The sequence below is a fragment of the Pseudophryne corroboree genome, chromosome 4 (genome assembly GCF_028390025.1).
Source record: "Pseudophryne corroboree isolate aPseCor3 chromosome 4, aPseCor3.hap2, whole genome shotgun sequence".
NCBI lineage: Eukaryota > Metazoa > Chordata > Amphibia > Anura > Myobatrachidae > Pseudophryne > Pseudophryne corroboree.
Window position 1 is genome coordinate 907,465,995 of NC_086447.1, and position 23,427 is coordinate 907,489,421.

Consider the following 23,427-nt stretch of genomic DNA (forward strand, 5'->3'; position numbering starts at 1 on the left):
GCTTACACTGGAAAAGAGAAGACTAAGAGGGGACATGATCAACATCTACAATTATATAAGGGGACAATACACAGAGCTTGCGCGGGACCTGTTTTTGGTTAGATCAACACAGAGGACTCGGGGACACTTGCTCAGGTTAGAGGAAAGGAGATTTCGCACAATACGGCGTAAAGGCTTTTTCATGGTAAGGACAATACGTGTTTGGAATTCCCTGCCTGAGAGAGTTGTAATGGCCGACTCAGTCAACACCTTTAAGAATGGGTTAGATAAATTCCTAATGGATAAGGATAGCCAGGGTTACGGGGCATAGTCACAAACTATAGTTACTATAAAAAGAGGGATAAAACGCGATGGCTGACATCAGCATCAGACAAAATTTTAGACCAAAATAATCCTGCACAGGAGACCACAAATAGAATGAACTCAATGGACAATTGTCTTTTTTCAACCTTAGATACTATGACCCTCATTCCGAGTTGTTCGCTCGCAAGCTGCTTTTAGCAGCTTTGCACACGCTAAGCCGCCGCCTACTGGGAGTGAATCTTAGCATAGTAAAATTGCGAACGAAAGATTTAGCAGAATTGCGAATAGACACTTCTTAGCAGTTTCTTAGTAGCTCCACACTTACTCGGCAACTGCGATCAGTTCAGTCAGTTTCGTTCCTGGTTTGACGTCACAAACACACCCAGCGTTCGCCCAGACACTCCCCTGTTTCTCCAGCCACTCCCGCGTTTTTCCCAGAAACGGCAGCGTTTTTTCACACACTCCCATAAAACGGCCAGTTTCCGCGCAGAAACACCCACTTCCTGTCAATCACATTACGATCACCAGAACGAAGAAAAAACCTCGTAATGGCGTGAGTAAAATTCCTAACTGCATAGCAAATTTACTTGGCGCAGTCGCAGTGCGAACATTACGCATGCGCAATTAGCGGAAAATCGCTGCGATGCGAAGAAAATTACTGAGCGAACAACTCGGAATAACCACCTATGTTACTATGTTAGGTGATCTTTAAATTGTGTTGCCATGGCTTCCAGACTGTTTGGCATCTTCATTATTATCTTCCTGGGTATAAATGTCACGTCCTATCTTCTGCTCTTACTTCCTCGTGGTACAATGGCAAATATTTAAGCTGGGCTCTGTGCCCTCTCAGTGATATTATAAAGCACGTTGGCGTAGCAAATGTATTTGTTGAAAAGTATTTGTCTCAATTGTCTACGGTAACGTTTCCGTAAAATTTTGGTGGTGTCTAAACCCCATTCATTTGACTTTCTTCAAACATGAATGAATGAAAGTCTTAAATAAACATGGGGCTAATTCAGACCTGAATTGCACATGCGCAGGCACCGCAGTGCGCCGGTGCATGCCAGAGATGCTATTGGCATCTCAGCCCAGCGATCGCCTCTGCCTGACTGACAGGCAGAGGTGGTCGCTGGGCGGGAGGGGGCGGGCCGGCGGCATTAGGCAGCTGTTTTGGAGGCGGGTGGGAACGTACGGGGGGTGGCCCGTGACGGCTGCATTACGTCACACACAGCAACTGCGACCCGGAGAGCGATGGGTAGCTCCCTACCAGCGCGCAGGAGCTGTGCTGGTAGGGAGCTACTCTTCGGGTACAAAGTCATCGGCGCCGTGCGAGACTTTTGTACCTGCGCGGCGGTGGTAGGGCCTGACATGCGGAGCGGACTAGCCCTGCGCTGGGCGTCCCTTCGCATGTCAGGGTGGCTGATCGCAGCTGTGCAAAATTTTGCACGGTTATGAACAGGTCTGTATTAGGCTCTATGTATGGTGTTATTATATTCCTCTCATGTAACTTTCATTGATTATAAAAATTAAAAATTAAAAAATCGCAAAATAAACTGAGGATGCACCGCAATGCGCAGGCGCATCGGACGACTGCACCGGGCATTGGTGCATAACGACGGGATGCTGCAAAAAAAGCGATCGCACGGGCGATCGCAAGGTGACTGACAGGAAGAGGGCGTTTGTGGGTGGCAACTGACCGTTTTAAGGGAGTGTCTGGAAAAACACAGGCGTGTCCAAGCGTTGGAAGGGCGGGTGTCTGACGTTAGCTCCGGGACCGGACAGGCTGAAGTGATCGCAGCGGCTGAGTAAGTCCAGGGCTACTCAGAGACTGCACAAAATCAGTTCCTACTGTAACTGCCATTTTTTCAAACGGGGCATGTGGCATGGCAGTTATGAGCTGATTGGCTGGTAGTTTATCACTTTCCATTTTATCACTGTCCAAGCGATGATGCATCCCTGTTTCTGATTGGTTGCTATGGCCAATATTCACCAGTTCTGTACTTAATATTTAGGTGTACCCCCCGACAATGGGTGTTTTCAGTTTTTAATGACTGTTTCTTTGACATCTGTTAAATTATAACAAGGTAATATATTACTTTGTGTAGCCGCTGGTATGGGCTGTTCTGTGGGGATGTAGTTATGTGACCGGCGGGATCAGATCACCTCCCCCTACATCCCACCCCCTGAGAATCCTGTCAGTCGACATACTGTCTAGCAGGGACTATTCCCACTCGTTGGTTTCCATGACAACCATAGAGTGGAAACAGAAGCTATGGGAACCACAGCTCGGCACTGAGCCCGCAAGGGGCAAGTTGCGCTCGCTTCCCCCCAGCCGGCATTCCGCTGCTGGGATACCGGCGGAGGTATGCTAACCGGTAGTCTCTTGACCGCCAGTTCAACCTGAATTATATTATAGTCCCTATTCTGTTCTGGTTAAAGGCTATATCCTCGGATATCTTTTTCCATGAGAAACTTATCTAGCCCATTTTTAAACGTATTGACTCAGGAGGTCATTCCGACTCGATCGCATGCTGTGCTTCGTTGCAGCAGTGCGATCGGGTCGGAACTGCGCATGCGCTGCGGCCGCATTGCACAGGCGCTTCGTTGCCCGGCGACGCCGCTAGCAAAGAAAGCGGTCGCAGCGGCGACCGCAAGAAGATTGACAGGAGGAAGGCGTTCCGGGGTGTCAACTGACCGTTTTCTGGGAGTGGTGTGGCGAATGCAGGCGTGTCCAGGCGTTTAGAGGGCGGATTTCTGACGTCAATTCCGGGACCCGCATCGCTGGATTCATCGTACAGAGTAAGTAACTCTTACCCTTGTCTAGTTCTGCACAAAACTTTTTTTACATAGCAGGGCTGCACAAGCGATCGCAGCCTTGCTATGCAAAAATACACTCCCCCATAGGCGGCATCTAGTTGATCGCACGGGCTGCAAAAAGTTGCAGGGTGCAATCAACTCGGAATGGCCCCCTGAGTCCGCTATTACCACCTTCTCTGGCAGTGTATTCCACATTCATATTGCCCTTACAGTGAAGAATCCCTTCCTGCGCTGAGCACGAAATTTCCTCTCCTCAAGCCATAGCGGGTGTCGGCGCGTTTTGTATAGAGGTCTCTTAATAAACAAATCCCCTGATAGCTCCGCGTATTGCCCCTTTATATATTTGGAAATATTAATCCTATCTCCTCTTCGTTATCTAGCTGCTTCTAGAAGATAATAGATGGAATCTTATTGGTTGCTATGAGCAACATCACAAGTTTTAAAAAAGTCCCACCTTAGTAAATTTACCCCTATGAATCGAGATAAAATTTTAATTTTATTTAACTGCAGAGTGGCTATATATATATATATATATATATATATATATTGTATTGGAGCTCTGATGAAACAATAGAACCTTTTTAAACAGAGTTGCGATGGAAAGAAATAGATTGAACGCTGCACCATCCGCTCCTACCCAATCCTGCAGTGCTCCTTTGGCTCCCAACCAGCCGTTACCCGTGACTGCATGCAGGAATTGCCATGACGGCGCTGATTTAGAAATTAACTTCTCCTTTTTTTTCTCCAGAAGTGTTTTGTAATTTTCAAAACAGAGAGATCTGAAGTAGCTCAAAGCAAGAGAATTAATTTATTTTAGGCATTTGTGCTGACTTCACAGAGAAAACGAGCTAGCCTCAGCTGCTGGTATTGATCCTTGCCCTATAGAATTAAGCTTATACAGTGTTTTCCAAGGAGTAAAATAAAAAAAATGTAAAAAAAACCATTGAACAAACTGGGAGATTACGAAGCGGAATGTTTGTCTGCAACTGCAAAAGGGAACGAGCCTTCCTCGCACTTAAGTGCATGGAGTAGTTTATTAGTTAACGTGCCTCAGCAGAACCGGTATTGATGTGCTTGATACTGATGTAGCACACAGCGGTGAGCGCTACGGCCCATTCTGAGGCCAGGGAGCGGAGAATTGTGGGAGACATTGATTTTCCAAAGACTACTTGTTACTTATTCTGCTTAAGTCATCTCTTCCTCGGCTAATAACTTTCTATTTCAAAGAATGAAAGTGTATCAGCCCGTCACTGCGATCGCAGTATCAATGATCCCCGCACATATACTCCTAACAAGCTCCGTGATTCATTCTGCACTAATTGTAAGTGTTGTGAGTTGTAAGAGATTGCAGGCTGACGAATGTGCATAAGATCTGAGAGGATTAACCGCAGTGATCAGAGGTGTAAATAGATTTACCTATAGGTCCAGCCTGTATAATGTTACTATCCGCAACTATAGTTTATTTTTATAAATCTTGTCTCAGTTACACATTATGGGGCTCATGCTTAAATGAATGGAATTTGCATCTATCTAACTCTAATGCCCAGAAAAAGGGTGGCGAGATGGCCGTATTTGCAACTAACGTCCAGCTTGGAAAGGGTGGCACATGTTCCTGGTTTGCTGCAGGGCCATCTTTTCAAATGGACTCAATGGGCAGTTGCCCAAGGGCCTCAGGAGTATAACAGCCCATGTCTGATAGCTGAGGGTCCCCTCTTTCCAGGGGTACCAGATATTAAAATTGGCCCTGGGGAACCTTAGATATCCTTCTTTAAAGTAGTGGTCCCCATCCAAGCCTGTTAATCGCTCTTCCCAGCCAGATATCTCGGGTTCTGTCTGACTTAGAGTTTTTCTGAGGGTATACTCCAAAAGCTGAGACTCTCCCCTTTCGGTGGACACTGACAGCTTGCTATACTATGCCCAGAACCAGAGATATCAGACTTCCAGCAGCCGGTCCCTGCTCCAGCTCCACACGCCTAGTATGCAGTCTTATATTTTCGTTGGTGGATTGCTCTGGTTCCTGAACTCTGATCCCCAAGTCCTCAGTATCTCCTGTAAGGTGGGACTTTCTAGTTTTTTAGCCAATTGAAAGCTGAGAAATCTATTTTCAGGAACTGGAGATATCTGCAGTCAAGCAAGCTGCCCTCCCACTGGAAAATGATAAATATTAAGCCCACTTCAGTATCCACCCCTCCCCTGGGTATTAAACACCCCCCCACCACCCTGGAAGTCATGTACTGGGGCCCCTTCATTCAGTCCAATGCCCCTTCTACAGTTTAGTGTTCTTCCTCCCGCCCCATCTCCCACCATCAGTGCAGTAAAGGAGTAATTAGAAGAAATTACTGTTCCAGGTCCTACATGCTGAGCGGAAGATAGAACACCACCTTCCGCCCGCGGGACATCAAAGCTGCCAAAAGCCTACCACTGGAGGATGGGTAGGGGGCCCAGTGCATTGTCTGCCCAGGGGCCTACACTGCTGTTAAGATGGCCCTGGTTTACTCCACTAAGTATCTATGTAGTTTATGCAGTGGAGTGTCTATGGTATGCGGTCAGCGTACCGCTCGTCAGGATCACAGCAGTCACTATACCGATGCCAAGATCCTGACTGGGTCACCATACCGCCGTCGGTATACCAGCGAGTTAGGTGATACCCCCTCTATGGGTGTCCACACTTGGTTGCGCTCGCTCCCCTGCCGGCATTCCACCGCTCAGGATGCCGATGTCAGTATAATGACATTCGGAATCCCGTGCAGGGGGATACCATACCGATCCTGTGTCTATAGTTCGGTGTGCGCTGCATAAGTTCTTCTATGTCATACTTGCCTACGGTCAGGAGGCTCCCGAATCTCAGGTGGTACTCCCAGCCAGCAATCAAGTTTCCTGGAGACTGGTCGTCACCCACTTGGGCCTGGCTAAGTAAAGTAGGTGGCCCGGGTGACCGATGACGCGATACATACTGAATTGCATTATCAAAGCTAGGCCCCATCCCCTCCGCTTTACAAGTGGGGGTGGAGTTACGATGAAGCTGCTATTGCCGCTGTGCTACATCATACCCCACCTATGCCAACCCCCCCTCCCCCACCTGCACGCCCACCACTGTGCCGACCTGGCTGTCCCCAGGGGCAGTAAGAAATTTGGCAAGTATACCCTGGGGCAAGTAGGACATGCTGCGTCCAGATTAGACCCCCATTGTGCGCAGAGCAGCGGGCCTTCCTCTTGTATATCTGTTGCCGGCAGCCATATTTTGCGTGTTATATTCGAAAGATGGTAACGGTACAGGTGATTGCAATCAGAAAGATGGCTGAACAAATGGTGGCTGCAGCAATGGCAGAATGTATTGGGAGGGGTTGTGCCCCAGGCAATAATACACCTCTGGGTTTACGCAAGGAGATGCGGCTGCGCAGTGCAGGGGTAAACACTAAAATGACTGCGCATGATTCATACACAATACATAGTACATAGATGAGTACTGTTATAAATAACTTATACTAACCACATAACGTTACTTAAGGACAAGCTGCAAAGACAAAATGAAAGTATTACAATCAATATTCACATCCTTCGCCTTCCCTTTTAAGAAATTATCTGGAAATATTCTACTTTGCTAACGTGAATAGATTGCAGCAGACACATTGCATTAATCTTAGTATAAGTGGGAGGGATTCTTGCGCATTCAGCCAATCAAAGGCGGCCTACTGATCAACATCATTATCATTGGTTCAAACTTCCACCATGGAACTATCAAGTAATCTGCGTTTTTCTTGCAAATAGTGGGACACATTTGGGGTGACCATGCTCTTACTGTATTTACCCATGTTAACTTACCCCCTCCATCAGAGCCACCATCAGGGGGCTGGGGAGGGGACTGCAGGGACTGGGAACTGATTGCCGGCCTAGGCTAATCCAAAAGTAAGCCAGGGCCAACTGCAGCACCCCCAGGATTTGGAATGCAGACTGGAAGCTATGGCTAGTGAGCACTTCCGGGTGCCGTTAGCCAGGAGCGGAGAAGCGACCCACAGCTCCCGACATATACAGCATGGACTACCCCGGGAGCCCTGCATTTGGGGGGCCCTGTCTATTTCGTCAGCCCAGGGCCCCACACGTTCTGATTGTTAGTCGATGATGCGCTCTGTGCCTGTCTCCATAGAAGTCTATGGGCGCATTTCCTAGTGTTTATCCCCTTGTGCCAGTGTCTCTCGGAGGCGGAGCTTAGTATGTGTAATGCTATGATCAGAGGCGTAGCTAGGGTTTTCGGAGCCCAGGGCAAGATGGAAAATGGCGCCCCCCCAAAAAACAAAAAACAAAAACACAAAACGAAGGATGTGCGCGCGCCGAAAAAATGGGTATGGCCACACACCAGAAGGGGTGTGGCCATGCTCCAGAAGGGGTGTGGCCACTGAAAATGGCCCACGGTGCCAGTTACATTGCCCCACAGTGCCACATACAATGCCCCACAGTGCCGGATACATGCCCCACAGTGCCAGTTACATTGCCCCACAGTGCCGGATACATACCCACAGTGCCGTATACATGCCCCACAGTGCCAGATACATTGCCCCACAGTGCCAGATACATTGCCCCACAGTGCCAGATACATTGCCCCACAGTGCCAGATACATTGCCCCACTCAGTGGCAGATACATGCCCCACAGTGCCAGTAACATTGCCCCACAGTGCCAGTTACATTGCCCCACAGTGCCAGATACATTGCCCCACAGTGCCAGATACATGCCCCACTCAGTGCCAGATACATGCCCCACAGTGCCAGTTACATTGCCCCACAGTGCCAGTTACATTGCCCCACAGTGCCAGATACATGCCCCACTGTGCCAGTTACATTGCCCCACAGTGCCAGATACATGCCCCACAGTGCCAGGCCCCACTCAGTGCCAGTTACATGCCCCATTTGGTGCCAGATACATGCCCCACAGTGCCAGTTACATTGCCTCACAGTGCCAGTTACATTGCCCTACAGTGCCAGATACATGCCCCACTGTGCCAGTTACAGTGCCCCACAGTGCCAGATACATGCCCCACATTGCCAGATACATGCCCCACAGTGCCAGTTACATGCCCCATTTGGTGCCAGATACATGCCCCACTGTGCCGCTTCCGCCGCCCCCCCCCCCACCCCCCCCCGGTCACTCACCGGCCGCCTTGTTGTTGATATGTGAATGTGAGGGGAGGAGAGCGCAGCGCAGCGCCTCTCCGTCCCCTCACCGCTCCAGGTCTCCGGTGGCTGTCTGGTGCCGGTTCGCTATCCAGTCAGAGCTCGCGGACCGGCAGCCAATCAGGAGCCGGTCCGCAAGCTCTGATTGGCTAACGCAGGAGACCGGACACAGTGCTGGCAGCGGCGGTGAGGGGAGGGAGAGACGCTGCGCTCTCCTCCCCTCACATTTAGGGTTGACGGGGCGAGTGGGGCATGATGCCCTGGCCTCCGGCGGCGCCCCCCTCTCCTGGGCCTGCCAAGGCGCCCAGGGCACGTGCCCCACTCGCCCTACCCTTGATACGCCTCTGGCTATGATCCTCCATCTTAGAGAGCGCGAGTAAGCGTGCAGAGCTGAGACCGGGAGCGGAGCTCAGTGAGAGAGACTTGCAGCGTTTCCATGCATGTACCGCGGCTCTGGTGCTATCACAGAGCCGGGCGCCGCACCTTCTCTACAGCGGGAGTCAGACTGCACGGCTGTGCAGTCCTCCATCCCTTACCACTGGAGATAACTTCTGCTGAGATACTGCAGCCACACAAACAGACTGACTGTGTTATCTTGTATGATATAAGGGGGCCGATGACCTAAATCAATAAAACATCCAAGTCACCTGTGTGTTTACTGAATAAACCTGCGTTACTGTTTAAGTTTATTAAGTGTGTGGACTGGCGTCACTGCACCAGGCACTCCGCTATACTCTGCCAACACTGATGGCAGCCCTGCCCTCCGTATCCCTGCAGAGGATAACGCAGCTTGTACATCAGTCAGACTTATTACACTATTAACTAAAGATTCCACACTAGAGGAGGAGCTTCTTCTGCGTGAGGGTTCTGGTGATCTTACAGGGACTGGACTGTATTATTCCAACCCATGGAATCTGATTACCTGTATAACTATTTTTATTGACATTTTTTTTCGCTCTTCCCAGTAGAAACGACTTATGTGGGTTACAGTCACTACAGGTTTTGTAGTATCAATTACATAAATAGCTCAGATTTTTCAAGTACTAATGCACTGTACATTTGTAACAGATTTAAAAAACAAATGCTCCGGCGCTATTAATAATTCAGACGAGAGTACAAAGCGATGCACGTATAATCATATGCAAAAACAGCACAATTCAATGAATGGGAGACGGGCTATGAAATGTCCCATCAAGGTCTCTCTGAGCTCCGCAAACACAGATGAAATAATATAAATTATTCAGAAATCTGCATTGTTTATAAAACACTTTAGTGCGAAGCAACTTTATGTAAATGCTACATGCCAGGTACGGTGAGAGAAGCGGGTGCTACACATAAGAGGGCAGAGTACACAGCTCCAAAAGCGGAATTACTCCATGTGGTGCAGCCAGTGTCGGACTGGGGCATGTAGGGCCCACCTGGGGAATGCAGTGGTAGGGGCCCATGTTTAGGGGTGTGGCCAGCTTGCAGAGGGGGTGTGGCCTGCCATCACATTGGTTTGAGTAACCACCATTAGAGAGTGCAACGTCTGGGCCCCTTCATTAGATTCAGTAACTTCAGCTGCTGCATGCATGATAATGTACCAGATTAATAACAGCAATGCACTGTAGAGAATACACCATAGTCCAGTATAAGGTAATATATATGTATAATGTATAATACAAGTGCACAGTCTGGAACCTGATCATTAGAGCAGGTGGTGAGGCCCCAGGCAGTGGGGCCCACCGGTGGTTTTCCCTGTACCCCTGTGGGCCAGTCCAAGCCTGGATGCAGTTATACTCTGTAAGGAAAACTATACCTATAAATATATCATATCAATCATAGTGGCTGCAAGATCCTGTAAGGGGAAGGTCCAAGCGGCAATTGTGTCATCATGGTCCCTCCCCTATAGCATTCTACAGTGGTAGGTGGAGCCCGGGTGACGTGATTCACAGGTCATTACGTCATCAATGATAGATCCCTTTTACTGCAGAAGTGGATTCTGGGAGAACAGGCAAGTATGACCCTCTCCCCCCCCCCCGGGAAATTCAATTGTCCCCAATGCCGGCAGTTATCCGGGATTTTGTTTTCGCGTGCCTCAGGCAGCCCTATCAACACCGTTTTTTTCAGGTAATCACATAGGTCTGGAAACTTATCCCGTATCCCATGCATTTTTTGCCCAAAAATAGATCGATTTACGGGTGAAAGAACAGGGTATTATTGGATAGGGAGAAAAAAAACTGGCAAAAAAGTAAAGAAAGAAAAAATCCCCCGTAGTCCATACAACCGTGACTTTTAGCACATGAGAAACAAGTAGTGAGGCTGTCTATGAAACAGAAGTTCAGTACACAAGAAACACTGAGAGACAACAGTAACTCACAGTAGATATAATTAGAGATGAGTGGGTTCGGTTCTCCGAGATCCGAACCCCCCCGAACTTCACCTATTTTACACGGTTCCGAGGCAGCCTCGGATCCTTCCCGCCTTGCTCGGTTAACCCGAACGTGGCTGAATGTCATCATCCCGCTGTCGGATTCTCGCGAGATTCGTATTCTATATAAAGAGCTGCGCGTCGCCGCCATTTTCACTCGTGCATTGGAGATTCAACGGAGAGGACGTGGCTGCGTTCTCTCCCTGAAAAGCTCCGTATCTGTGCTCAGTGTGCTGCAAATATCTGTGCTCAGTGTGCTGAAAATATCTGTGCTCAGTGTGCTGCATTGTGGGGACCACCAGTATATAATTATAGTAGTACAGTACAGTAGGCCATTGCTGTATCTTGCAGCTCTGTGTCAAGTATACTATCTCTGTGCTGCATTTTTGTAAGCAGTATATAGTAGGACAGTGCAGCATTTTGGTGACCAGCAGTATACATATAGTACAGTCATAGGTGTGCGCAGGGGGGGTGCCTGGTGCGCACAGGCACCCCCTAATGTCCAGCACCCCGATCTCACATGCCTGATGCAGCCGAGCAGGCTGATTACTGTCCCCTCTGCGGTGCACCCTGTCAGGACTGCATTACTAAATGGACGCCTGGGTTAATCAAGGGTGGTATTGCCAATTTGCCACCGCCTTTCAAACTCCCAGCTCCACCTCCATGTATAAAAACAGAGCGATGTGATGTGATTACGTCATGCTGCTCGCACGCCCACCCACCACATGCTAACCTCTCTCCTTCTGTGCTATGCCAACGACAGCCACTGATGAGGAGCAGCATGCAGCCAGCGTTCCTCTTAGGAAGACAAATTCAATACTGGCAGACAGTCGGCAGCAGCATTGACACGTCACTCGTTTTTCCAGCAGCAGCAGTACTAGTCTGCGACTGTCAGTGTCAGTGAGTGACTGACTTGTAAGTAAGCTGCTGCAGCTTGCAGGGGAAAGAGAGGGGCAGCCAGACCAGGCTGAGGAGGAGCAGTGTAATTGCAGTGAGTGCCATCAGGGGTGTTTGTTTGGTGCACACCACAACATCTGACAATGTATCTGCTTTATTAGGATTGGTACAAAGGTGGATATTTTATATTGCGATGACTGTCAATAGATGGTGCTAGACATGCCCAAAAGGCGGTGCTAGACATACCCCTCCGACGGTGCACCCCCTAATAAAATGTGCTGCGCACGCCTATGAGTACAGTACAGTAGGCCATTGCTGTATCTTGCAGCTCTGTGTCAAGTATACTATCTCTGTGCTGCATTATTGTGAGCAGTATATAGTAGGACAGTGCAGCATTTTGGTGACCAGTAGTATACATATAGGCCCTCATTCCGAGTTGTTCGCTCGCTAGCTGCTTTTAGCAGCATTGCAAACGCTAGGCCGCCTCCCTCTAGGAGTGTATCTTAGCTTAGCAGAATAGCGAACGAAAGAGTAGCAGAATTGCTGCTAGATATTTTCTTGCAGTTTCTGAGTAGCTCCAGACCTACTCCTAGATTGCGATCAGCTCGGTCCGTTTAGTTCCTGGTTTGACGTTACAAACACGCCCTGCGTTCGGCCAGCCACTCCCCCGTTTCTCCAGACACTCCCGCGTTTTTACCTGACACGCCTGCGTTTTTTAGCACACTCCCGGAAAATGCTCAGTTACCACCCAAAAACGCCCCTTTCCTGTCAATCACTCACCGATCAGCAGTGCGACTGAAAAGCGCCGCACGAACAACAGCAAAACTGCTACGTTTTTAGTTAAATAACTAAGCACATGCGCCCTATGTACCATGCTCATTTAGCAACAAATCGCAGTATAGCGAAATTCGGCAATGAGCGAACAACTCGGAATGACCCCCATAGTACAGTACAGTAGGCCATTGCTATTGATATATTACTGGCATATAATTCCACACATTAAAAAATGGAGAACAAAAATGTGGAGGGTAAAATAGGGAAAGATCAAGATCCACTTCCACCTCGTGCTGAAGCTGCTGCCACTAGTCATGGCCAAGACGATGAAATGCCATCAACGTCGTCTGCCAAGGCCGATACCCAATGTCATTGTAGAGAGCATGTAAAATCAAAAAAACAAAAGTTCAGTAAAATGACCCAAAAATCTAAATTAAAAGCGTCTGAGGAGTAGCGTAAACTTGCCAATATGCCATTTACGACACGGAGTGGCAAGGAACGGCTGAGGCCCTGGCCTATCTTCATGGCTAGTGGTTCAGCTTCACATGAGGATGGAAGCACTCATCCTCCCGCTAGAAAAATGAAAAGATTTAAGCTGGCAAAAGCACAGCAAAGAACTGTGCGTTCTTCTAAATCACAAATCCCCAAGGAGAGTCCAATTGTGTTGGTTGCGATGCCTGACCTTCCCAACACTGGACGGGAAGAGGTGGCGCCTTCCATTATTTGCACGCCCCCTCAAGTGCTGGAAGGAGCACCCACAATCCACTTCCTGATAGTCAAATTGAAGATGTCACTGTTGAAGTACACCAGGATGAGGATATGGGTGTTGCTGGCGCTGAGGAGTAAATTGACAAGGAGGATTCTGATGGTGAGGTGGTTTGTTTAAGTCAGGCACCCGGTAAGACACCTGTTGTCCGTGGGATGAATATGGCCATTGACATGCCTGGTCAAATTACAAAAAAAAAAAATCACCTCTTCAGTGTGGAATTATTTTAACAGAAATGCGGACAACAGGTGTCAAGCCGTGTGTTGCCTTTGTCAAGCTGTAATAAGCAGGGGTAAGGACGTTAACCACCTAGGAACATCCTCCCTTATACGTCACCTGGAGGGCATTCATCAGAAGTTATTGACAAGTTCAAAAACTTTGGGTGACAGCAGATGCAGTCCACTGACAACTAAATCCCTTCCTCTTGTACCCAAGCTACTGAAAACCACGCCACCAACTACCTCAGTGTCAATTTCCTCCTTAGACAGGAATGCCAATAGTCCTGCAGGCCATGTCACTGGCAAGTCTGACGAGTCCTCTCCTAACTGGGATTCCTCAGATGGATCCTTGAGTGTAACGCCTACTGCTGCTGGTGCTGCTGTTGTTGCTGCTGGGAGTCGATCGTCATCCCAGAGGGGAAGTCGGAAGACCACTTGTACTACTTCCAGTAAGCAATTGACTGTCCAACAGTCATTTGCGAGGAAGATGAAATATCACAGCAGTCATCCTGCTGCAAATCGGATAACTCAGGCCTTGGCAGCTGTGTTGGTGTTAAACGTGTATCCGGAATCCACCGTTAATTCACAGGGAATTAGAGAATTTCTTGAGGTAGTGTGTCCGCGGTACCAAATACCATCTAGGCTCCACTTCTCTAGGCAGGCGATACCGGGAATGTACACAGACGTCAGAAAAAGAGTCACCAGTGTTCTAAAAAATGCAGTTGTACCCAATGTCCACTTAACCACGGACATGTGGACAAGTGGAGCAGGGCAGACTCAGGACTATATGACTGTGACAGCCCACTGGGTAGATGTATTGCTTCCCGCAGCAACAACAGCGGCGGCACCAGTAGCAGCATCTCGCAAACGCCAACTCGTTCCTAGGCAGGCTACGGTTTGTATCACCGCTTTCCATAAGAGTCACACAGCTGACAACCTCTTACGGAAACTGAGGAACGTCATCGCAGAATGGCTTACCCCAATTGGACTCTCCTGGGGATTTGTGACATCGGACAACGCCACCAATATTGTGCGTGCATTACATGTAGGCAAATTCCAGCACGTCCCATGTTTTGCACATACATTGAATTTGGTGGTGCAGAATTATTTAAAAAACGACAGGGGCGTGCAAGAGATGCTGTCGGTGGCCCGAAGAATTGCGGGCCACTTTCGGCATTCAGCCACCGCATGCCGAAGACTGGAGAACCAGCAAACACTCCTGAACCTGCTCCCCCAATATCTGAAGCAAGAGGTGGTAACGAGGTGGAATTCAACCCTCTATATGCTTCAGAGGATGGAGGAGCAGCAAAAGGCCATTCAAGCCTATACATCTGCCTACGATATAGGCAAAGGAGGGGGAATGCACCTGACTCAAGCGCAGTGGAGAATGATTTCAACGTTGTGCAAGGTTCTGCAACCCTTTGAACTTGCCACACGTGAAGGCAGTTCAGACACTGCCAGCCTGAATCAGGTCATTCCCCTCATCAGACTTTTGCAGAAGCAGCTGGAGAGATTGAAGGAGGAGCTAAAACGGAGCGATTCCGCTAGGCATGTGGGACTTGTGGATGGAGCCCTTCATTCGCTTAACCAGGATTCACGGGTGGTCAATCTGTTGAAATCAGAGCACTACATTTTGGCCACCGTGCTCGATCCTAGGTTTAAAGCCTACGTTGTATCTCTCTTTCCGGCAGACACAAGTCTGCAGATGTTCAAAGACCTGCTGGTGAGACACTTGTCAAGTCAAGTGGAACGTGACCCGTCAACAGCTCCTCCTTCACATTCTCCCGCAACTGGGGCTGCGAGGAAAAGGCTAAGAATTCCGAGCCTACCCGCTGGCGGTGATGCAGGGCAGTCTGGAGCGAGTGCTGACATCTGGTCCGGACTGAAGGACCTGCCAACGATTACTGACATGTCGTCTACTGTCACTGCATATGATTCTGTCACCATTGAAAGAATGGTGGAGGATTATATAAGTGACAGCATCCAAGTAGGCACGTCAGACAGTCCGTACGTATACTGGCAAGAAAAAGAGGCAATTTGGAGGCCCTTGCACAAACTGGCTTTATTTTACCTAAGTTGCATCCCCTCCAGTGTGTTCTCCGAAAGAGTGTTTAGTGCAGCCGCTCACCTTGTCAGCGATTGGCGTACGAGGTTACTTCCAGAAAATGTGGAGAAGATGATGTTCATCAAAATGAATTATAATCAATTCCTCCGTGGAGACATTCACCAGCAATTGCCTCCAGAAAGTACACAGGGACCTGAGATGGTGGATTCCAGTGGGGACGAATTAATACTCTGTGAGGAGGGGGATGTACACAGTGAAAGGGGTGATGAATCAGACGATGAGGAGGAGGTGGACATCTTGCCTCTGTAGAGCCAGTTTGTGCAAGGAGAGATTGATTGCTTCTCTTTTGGTGGGAGCCCAAACCAACCAGTCATTTCAGCCACAGTCGTGTGGCAGACCCTGCGGCTGAAATGATGGGTTTGTTAAAGTGTGCATATCCTGTTTATACAACATAAGGGTGGGTGGGAGGGCCCAAGGACAATTCCATCTTGCACCTCTTTTTTTTTTTTTATCTTTGCATCATGTGATGTTTGGGGCTAATTTTTTTGAAGTGCCATCCTGTCTGACACTGCAGTGCCACTCCTAGATGGGCCAGGTGTTTGTGCCGGCCACTTGGGTCGCTTAGCTTAGTCATCCAGCGACCTCAGTGCAAATTTTAGGACTAAAAATAATATTGCGAGGTGTTCAGAATAGACTGGAAATTAGTGGAAATTATGGTTATTGAGGTTAATAATACTATGGGATCAAAATGACCCCCAAATTATATGATTTAAGCTGTTTTTGAGTTGTGTTTAAAAAAAACCACCCGAATCTAAAACACACCTGAATCAGACAAAAAAAATTCAGGGAGGTTTTGCCAAAACGCGTCGCAATCCAAAACACGGCCGCGGAACCGAATCCAAAACCAAAAGACTAAACCCGAAAAATTTCCGGTGCACATCTCTAGAGATAATGTCCATGAATCAGAAGTAAAGCATATGGAGACATTACACAGGTCCACACATTTGAGGTAGACATGATGCTCTGGCAGTGAGAAAGTATCTGGGGCAGGTTTAATTAGAGCACTCCTAACACCCATTGGTGGAGCAGGTCATGTGAACCCAGCCTTAGATCCTATTGGGTCATGTGAATCTGAAATCAGTCACCTGATAAAAATCCAATATGGCTGCACCCATGCAGCCAAACAGTCTATGAACAATGCAGGGCAGCGCTTCAGGATTGCCATAGATGTCCAGGAGAATAGCAGGACACCATACCATGCCATGACATCACCAGACAGGACAAACAGGGATAAGACCCAGATGATTGAAAAGATGGAGACAGGACTATTTTATATATATATATATATATATATCTCCTATATAATAGCCCTATTCTGTGATCTTGTGATTCATTTGCTAACGCTGGGCGGAGTCACAACAGTGGGCGGAGTTAGTCAAATGAGTCACAGATCTGGCCAAATCTATAGGACACTAGGAGCAGCTGTAGAAGCAGATAGTATGGACATGGCACAGGCAGGGTGCATACCTCCCAGCTTTCACACACACACACTCACACACACACACACACACACACACACGGCGAAAAGGGGGCGTGGCTTCACGGGAGAGCCCCCGTTTTCGACAGTGAGGGGGCATGCCCAGCGCTCTGTGAGCTGCTGGCATGGCCCCAGGGGCTGATTATGAGTCCGGGGGGCACAGGGTACTTGAGACAGGGGAGCCCTATCTCATTGCTGTGCCTGCTGTGGGTTGGGGGCGTGGCCTAATCGCGGGACGCGAGGCCACGCCCCATTATGCAAATTCCAGGATTTTTTTTTTTTTTTTTATGGTATTTTGGCCCCTCAGCTAGAGGTAAATCCAGAGGAGGTGGTCGCTCCCCCCTACACACCCGCACAGGCAGAAGAAAGCAGGGAGACTGCTGCCTCCCTGCAACACCACAGACCTGCCAATACGCAGCAGCGTGTGCTGACTGTAGCACAATGCTGCCGCTGTTGCTGGCAGGACGGGGGAGCTTCTGAGCTGGGACAGAGCTACTCCAGCCAGGGGGCCCCCTAAAACTGTGGGGCCAACGGTACGTACCGCCTGCCCCCCCCCTTAATCCGGCTCTGCTGCTGGAACCCCCCCTTAATCCGTACCCCCTGATGCCCCCTCTCCCTCTGTCTCCACTATTCACCGCCGCTCTGCTAAGCAGAACAGCGAGTACAGGAGCTTTCCAACTGCTCCCCCCCCCCCCCCCACCGCAGGACACTGCGACCCGCGGGTGGGACAGCGGGACAGACCCCAAAAAATGGGACTGTCCCGCGAAAATTGGGACATTTGGGAGGTATGGGGGTGTGTGAGGGGGTATGCCATACTTGACCCCCACATCAGCATACTCAGCAGGGTCTCTCTGGCAGGGAGGAGCGTCACATTCTGGCACACTCCACGCTTCTTAGCTGTAGTTTTGTGGGTCACCAGCCGCTGTGCACTTTCCGTACTGCCTCTGTTATCTCCAGCCCCTGCGACCCCACCGCTAGCTGCAGCGCTGCCACCCGCAGTGAGTTGCGCCCAGCTCCTTCACACACTTTAGCCGGCGGGTAGCGCTGCAGAAGTCCGCGCTGCTTGCAGGCTCTGACCCCCTCCTCCCTCCAGCATCAGCGTCTCCTGGGAGCTAACCAGTCACTCCCAGTCTCCCCTTACCATAGTGCCCAGCAGCCGTGAGGTCCGCGCCACGTGCATGCTATGACCCCCTCCTCCCTCCAGCCGCAGCATCTCCTGGGGGCTAACCAGTCACTCCCAGTCTCACCTTACCACAGTGCCCGGCAGCTGCGCGAGGTCTGCGGTGTGTGACTGAGGAGGGGGGGAGTGATGCGGACGGGCAGAGGAAGCAGGAATACAGCCTAAGAGAGTCAGCCATGCCAAGTCTCCACCAGCAGCAGATGCCAACAGGTTGGAGTGGAACAGCAGCAGCCAGCAGCAGTGACTCCGGTAAGACACATCTGTCTGTCACCACTGTTCTGTCCCTAATACCAATCTCTCCCGTGCCCTGTGTTCTGTCATGTCCCTGTAATCCCTGGCCTTGACCTGCCACCCTTATCCTGGCCCTTTCACCCTTATCCTGGCCCTTTCACCCTTATCCTGGCCCTGTCACCCTTATGCTTGCCCTGCTACCCCTATCCTGGCCCTGTCACCCCTGTGCTTGCCCTGTCAACCCTATACTGGCCCTGACACCCCTGTCCTGGTCCTGCCGCCCCTACACTGACCCTGTCACCCCTATCCTGTCCCTGTCATTTCTGTCCTGGCCCCGTCGCCCATGTCCTGGCCCCGTCACCCCTGTCCTGGCCCCGTCACCCCTGTCCTGGCCCCGTCACCCCTGTTCTGACCCTGTCACCCCTGTCCTGGCCCAGTCAACCCTGTTCTGACCCTGTCACCCCTGTCCTGGCCCTGTTACTGCATACCCTCCAACTACCTTTTTGGCAGGTACAGTACCCGCAGCACCTCCAGACCTCTCCCCAATGCACCACACCTCCGCACCTTCCCCTCCACCACATGCGGCACTCCACCCCTCCCCCACATGCTGTGCCTCCAGACCCCCTACACCACCCGCGGCTCCCACTCCTCCGCCCCTTCACCACCCCCAGCAATCTCCAGGCCCCCTCCACCATTCACCCCCCTTATATGTCTCCCCCACACCTGCCCCCCTCCACCCGCAGCATCTGCAGACACCCTCCTCCATCCGCGGTCCCCCCCTCACCCACCCCTCCCCCACCAATGGCACCCCCGCACCTGCCCCACCACCACCTGCAGCACCTCCGGACCTCCTTCCCCATCTGCCGCAACACCCGTACCTGCCCCTCCCCTACCCATGGCGTCTACGGACCCCTACCCCACCAGTGGCACTCCCGCCCCTTCCCATCCCACAGCACCTCCGGAACCCTTCACCCATCTGCAACATCCCCACACCTGCCCCTCCCCCACCCATGGCACCCCTGCCCCTCCCCCACCTGCAGTGCCTCCGGACCCCTCCCCCATCTGCATCCCCCACTCCTCTGCCCCTCCCCCACCCGCAGCACCTCCCAACCCTTCCCCATCCGGGCCCCACCCCCACTTCCGCCCCCCCTCCATCCGCAGCATCTACAGACACCATCCGCAGTACCCCCCGCACCCGCTACATTCTGTACATTGTGGTCTGCAGATGCTGTTCACGCCGTCGCAAGGGGCTGCGCCTCCTTCACCATCGCACACCCTTTCATTGTGCAATATTTAACCACTAACAAAGGAATGCAGGTGATACTCCATATAACACAAATATTGAACCCCAGAAAGGCATGCAAGGGTTAAGGGGGCGTAGCCCCTTGCGACGGTGTGAAGAGCGCCCGTAGGGCGCGATGAAGCACCTAGTATATATATAGATAGATAGATAGATATATATATGAAATGTATTATTTATTTATTTCAAGTGTGTATGCTTTGAACTGGCCATGGGAAGAGAGACTGTTGCATGTGGCCGCAACAGATTTGTAGCATGAGCTCAGTTGCAGACAAGAGGGGATATGTACTAGGATTTTTGTCTCCCGGGACAAGGCAGTAACTTGGACCAAACTACCCGCCCCCCCATCTTTAATCCACGTCTCCTGTGTCTTTCCAATGCTCCTAAATTCTCCATCTGACCTAATCTCTGCCACTGTCTCCTTCCTATGTCTTTCCCCATCTCTCCTGTGTCTCCATAACATCAGCCCCCAACTGCCCTGTGTCACCCCAATCGCAGCCCACCATCTTCCTGTGCTTATCTCCCAATCACATCCTCTTCATCCATCTTCTCCTGAGTCTCCTCAACCTCAGCCCCAGTTCTCTGTTCTCACCCATCCAGACAGGGGGGGTTGGGTGTGTGTGGGGCCATGATAGTGATGTAGAAAGACGTGGTCTCTGGGTGCTTTCTGGCATCCATCCTACACTTATCCTGAGACAGAGGACTGGTGATAGCAGGTGGAAACATTCACCTAGATCTCGATGACCCTGCAGTGTCCCTAGGGAGCTGATCCATGCTGTGCTTCTGCCGGAAAGCGCTGCGTTATCTTCTGGCCCACCACGTCCTGGACCCCACGGCAGCACTATGTCTTCACCTTGTGGATGCGCCGGAGCTCACTCCTGGTCTCTGGCTGCAGTGTCTCCGGGAGTGAGTCCTGCAGCCTCCTCATATCAGTGGTGAGTGTACCTGGGGATGCAGGGATGCAAGTGCCGCTGGCATAGTGCTCGGGCCACTTTAGTATGCTCATCCAGTCAGACAGGCAACTCCTCTCCAACTCTCCCCCGCCATCGGCCCTCAAATTCGGCAAATGGGGCCCTATGTTCAGACTCCATAGCTCGAAGCTAAATTATAACTTTTCTCTAACAATTGGTAATTAGCAATAGTCGCATTGGTTTACTCCAGAAACTTACTTTGAACTGTCTAATGTTACTGTGATGTTCAATAAGTGTCTCCTCAACTAAATCTTACTTATTATCAGCCATTCGTTTCTTTCTCAACCAGATATTGCTCTATAATTATGACAAGGAAGAATGAAGTAACATTGGGGGTTACTTTTAGCAGCCGTGCAAACGCATTGTCGCCGCCCAAGGGGGAGTGTATTTTCGCTTTGCAAGTGTGCAAACACGTGTGCAGCCGAGCGGTACGAAAAAGTTTCTTGCAGTTTCTGAGTAGCTCTGTTCTTACTCAGCCCTTGCGATCACTTCAGTCTTTTTGGTCCCGGAATTGACGTCAGACACCCGCCCTGCAAACGCCTGGACACGCCTGCGTTTTTCTAAACACTCCCTGAAAACGGTCAGTTGCCACCCACAAACGCCTTCTTCCTGTCAGTCTCCTTGCGATCGGCTGTGTGAATAGATTCTTCGTTAATTCCATCGCCCAGCACCGATCTGCTTTGTACCCATATGACGCGCCTGCGCATTGCGGTGCATACACTTGTGCAGTAGTAACCTGTTCGCTGTGCTGCGAAAAACAGCGAGCGATCAACTCAGAATGACCCCCTAGTCCCTACAGTAAGTTCTCACTATCTGTGGTATGTGTCCACAGGGGGTGCCACATAGAGAATTATGGGAGATTTCATTCTGTTAAATATAACTGAAAATCAATCTCCTATATAATAGCCCTATTCTGTGATCTTGTGATTCATTTGCTAACGCTGGGCAGAGTCACAACAGTGGGCGGAGTTAGTCAAATGAGTCACAGATCTGGCCAAATCTATAGGACACTAGGAGCAGCTGTAGAAGCAGATAGTATGGACATGGCACAGGCAGGGTGCATACCTCCCAGCTTTCACACACACACACACACACACACACACACACACACACACACACACACACGGCGAAAAGGGGGCGTGGCTTCGCGGGAGGGCCCCCGTTTTCGACAGTGAGGGGGCATGCCCAGCGCTCTGTGAGCTGCTGGCATGGCCCCAGGGGCTGATTATGAGTCCGGGGGGCACAGGGTACTTGAGACAGGGGAGCCCTATCTCATTGCTGTGCCTGCTGAGGGTTGGGGGCGTGGCCTAATCGCGGGACGCTCCCCCCTAATCGGTGGTCGCTCCCCCCTACACACCCGCACAGGCAGAAGAAAGCAGGGAGACTGCTGCCTCCCTGCAACACCACAGACCTGCCAATACGCAGCAGCGTGTGCTGACTGTAGCACAATGCTGCCGCTGTTGCTGGCAGGACGGGGGAGCTTCTGAGCTGGGACAGAGCTACTCCAGCCAGGGGGCCCCCTAAAACTGTGGGGCCAACGGTACGTACCGCCTGCCCCCCCCCCCCCTTAATCCGGCTCTGCTGCTGGAACCCCCCCTTAATCCGTACCCCCTGATGCCCCCTCTCCCTCTGTCTCCACTATTCACCGCTGCTCTGCTAAGCAGAACAGCGAGTACAGGAGCTTTCCAACTGCTCCCCCCCCCCCCCCACCACAGGACACTGCGACCCGCGGGTGGGACAGCGGGACAGACCCCAAAAAATGGGACTGTCCCGCGAAAATTGGGACATTTGGGAGGTATGGGGGTGTGTGAGGGGGTATGCCATACTTGACCCCCACATCAGCATACTCAGCAGGGTCTCTCTGGCAGGGAGGAGCGTCACATTCTGGCACACTCCACGCTTCTTAGCTGTAGTTTTGTGGGTCACCAGCCGCTGTGCACTTTCCGTACTGCCTCTGTTATCTCCAGCCCCTGCGACCCCACCGCTAGCTGCAGCGCTGCCACCCGCAGTGAGTTGCGCCCAGCTCCTTCACACACTTTAGCCGGCGGGTAGCGCTGCAGAAGTCCGCGCTGCTTGCAGGCTCTGACCCCCTCCTCCCTCCAGCATCAGCGTCTCCTGGGAGCTAACCAGTCACTCCCAGTCTCCCCTTACCATAGTGCCCAGCAGCCGTGAGGTCCGCGCCACGTGCATGCTATGACCCCCTCCTCCCTCCAGCCGCAGCATCTCCTGGGGGCTAACCAGTCACTCCCAGTCTTACCACAGTGCCCGGCAGCTGCGCGAGGTCTGCGGTGTGTGACTGAGGAGGGGGGGAGTGATGCGGACGGGCAGAGGAAGCAGGAATACAGCCTAAGAGAGTCAGCCATGCCAAGTCTCCACCAGCAGCAGATGCCAACAGGTTGGAGTGGAACAGCAGCAGCCAGCAGCAGTGACTCCGGTAAGACACATCTGTCTGTCACCACTGTTCTGTCCCTAATACCAATCTCTCCCGTGCCCTGTGTTCTGTCATGTCCCTGTAATCCCTGGCCTTGACCTGCCACCCTTATCCTGGCCCTTTCACCCTTATCCTGGCCCTTTCACCCTTATCCTGGCCCTGTCACCCTTATGCTGGCCCTGCTACCCCTATCCTGGCCCTGTCACCCCTGTGCTTGCCCTGTCAACCCTATACTGGCCCTGACACCCCTGTCCTGGTCCTGCCGCCCCTACACTGACCCTGTCACCCCTATCCTGTCCCTGTCATTTCTGTCCTGGCCCCGTCGCCCATGTCCTGGCCCCGTCACCCCTGTCCTGGCCC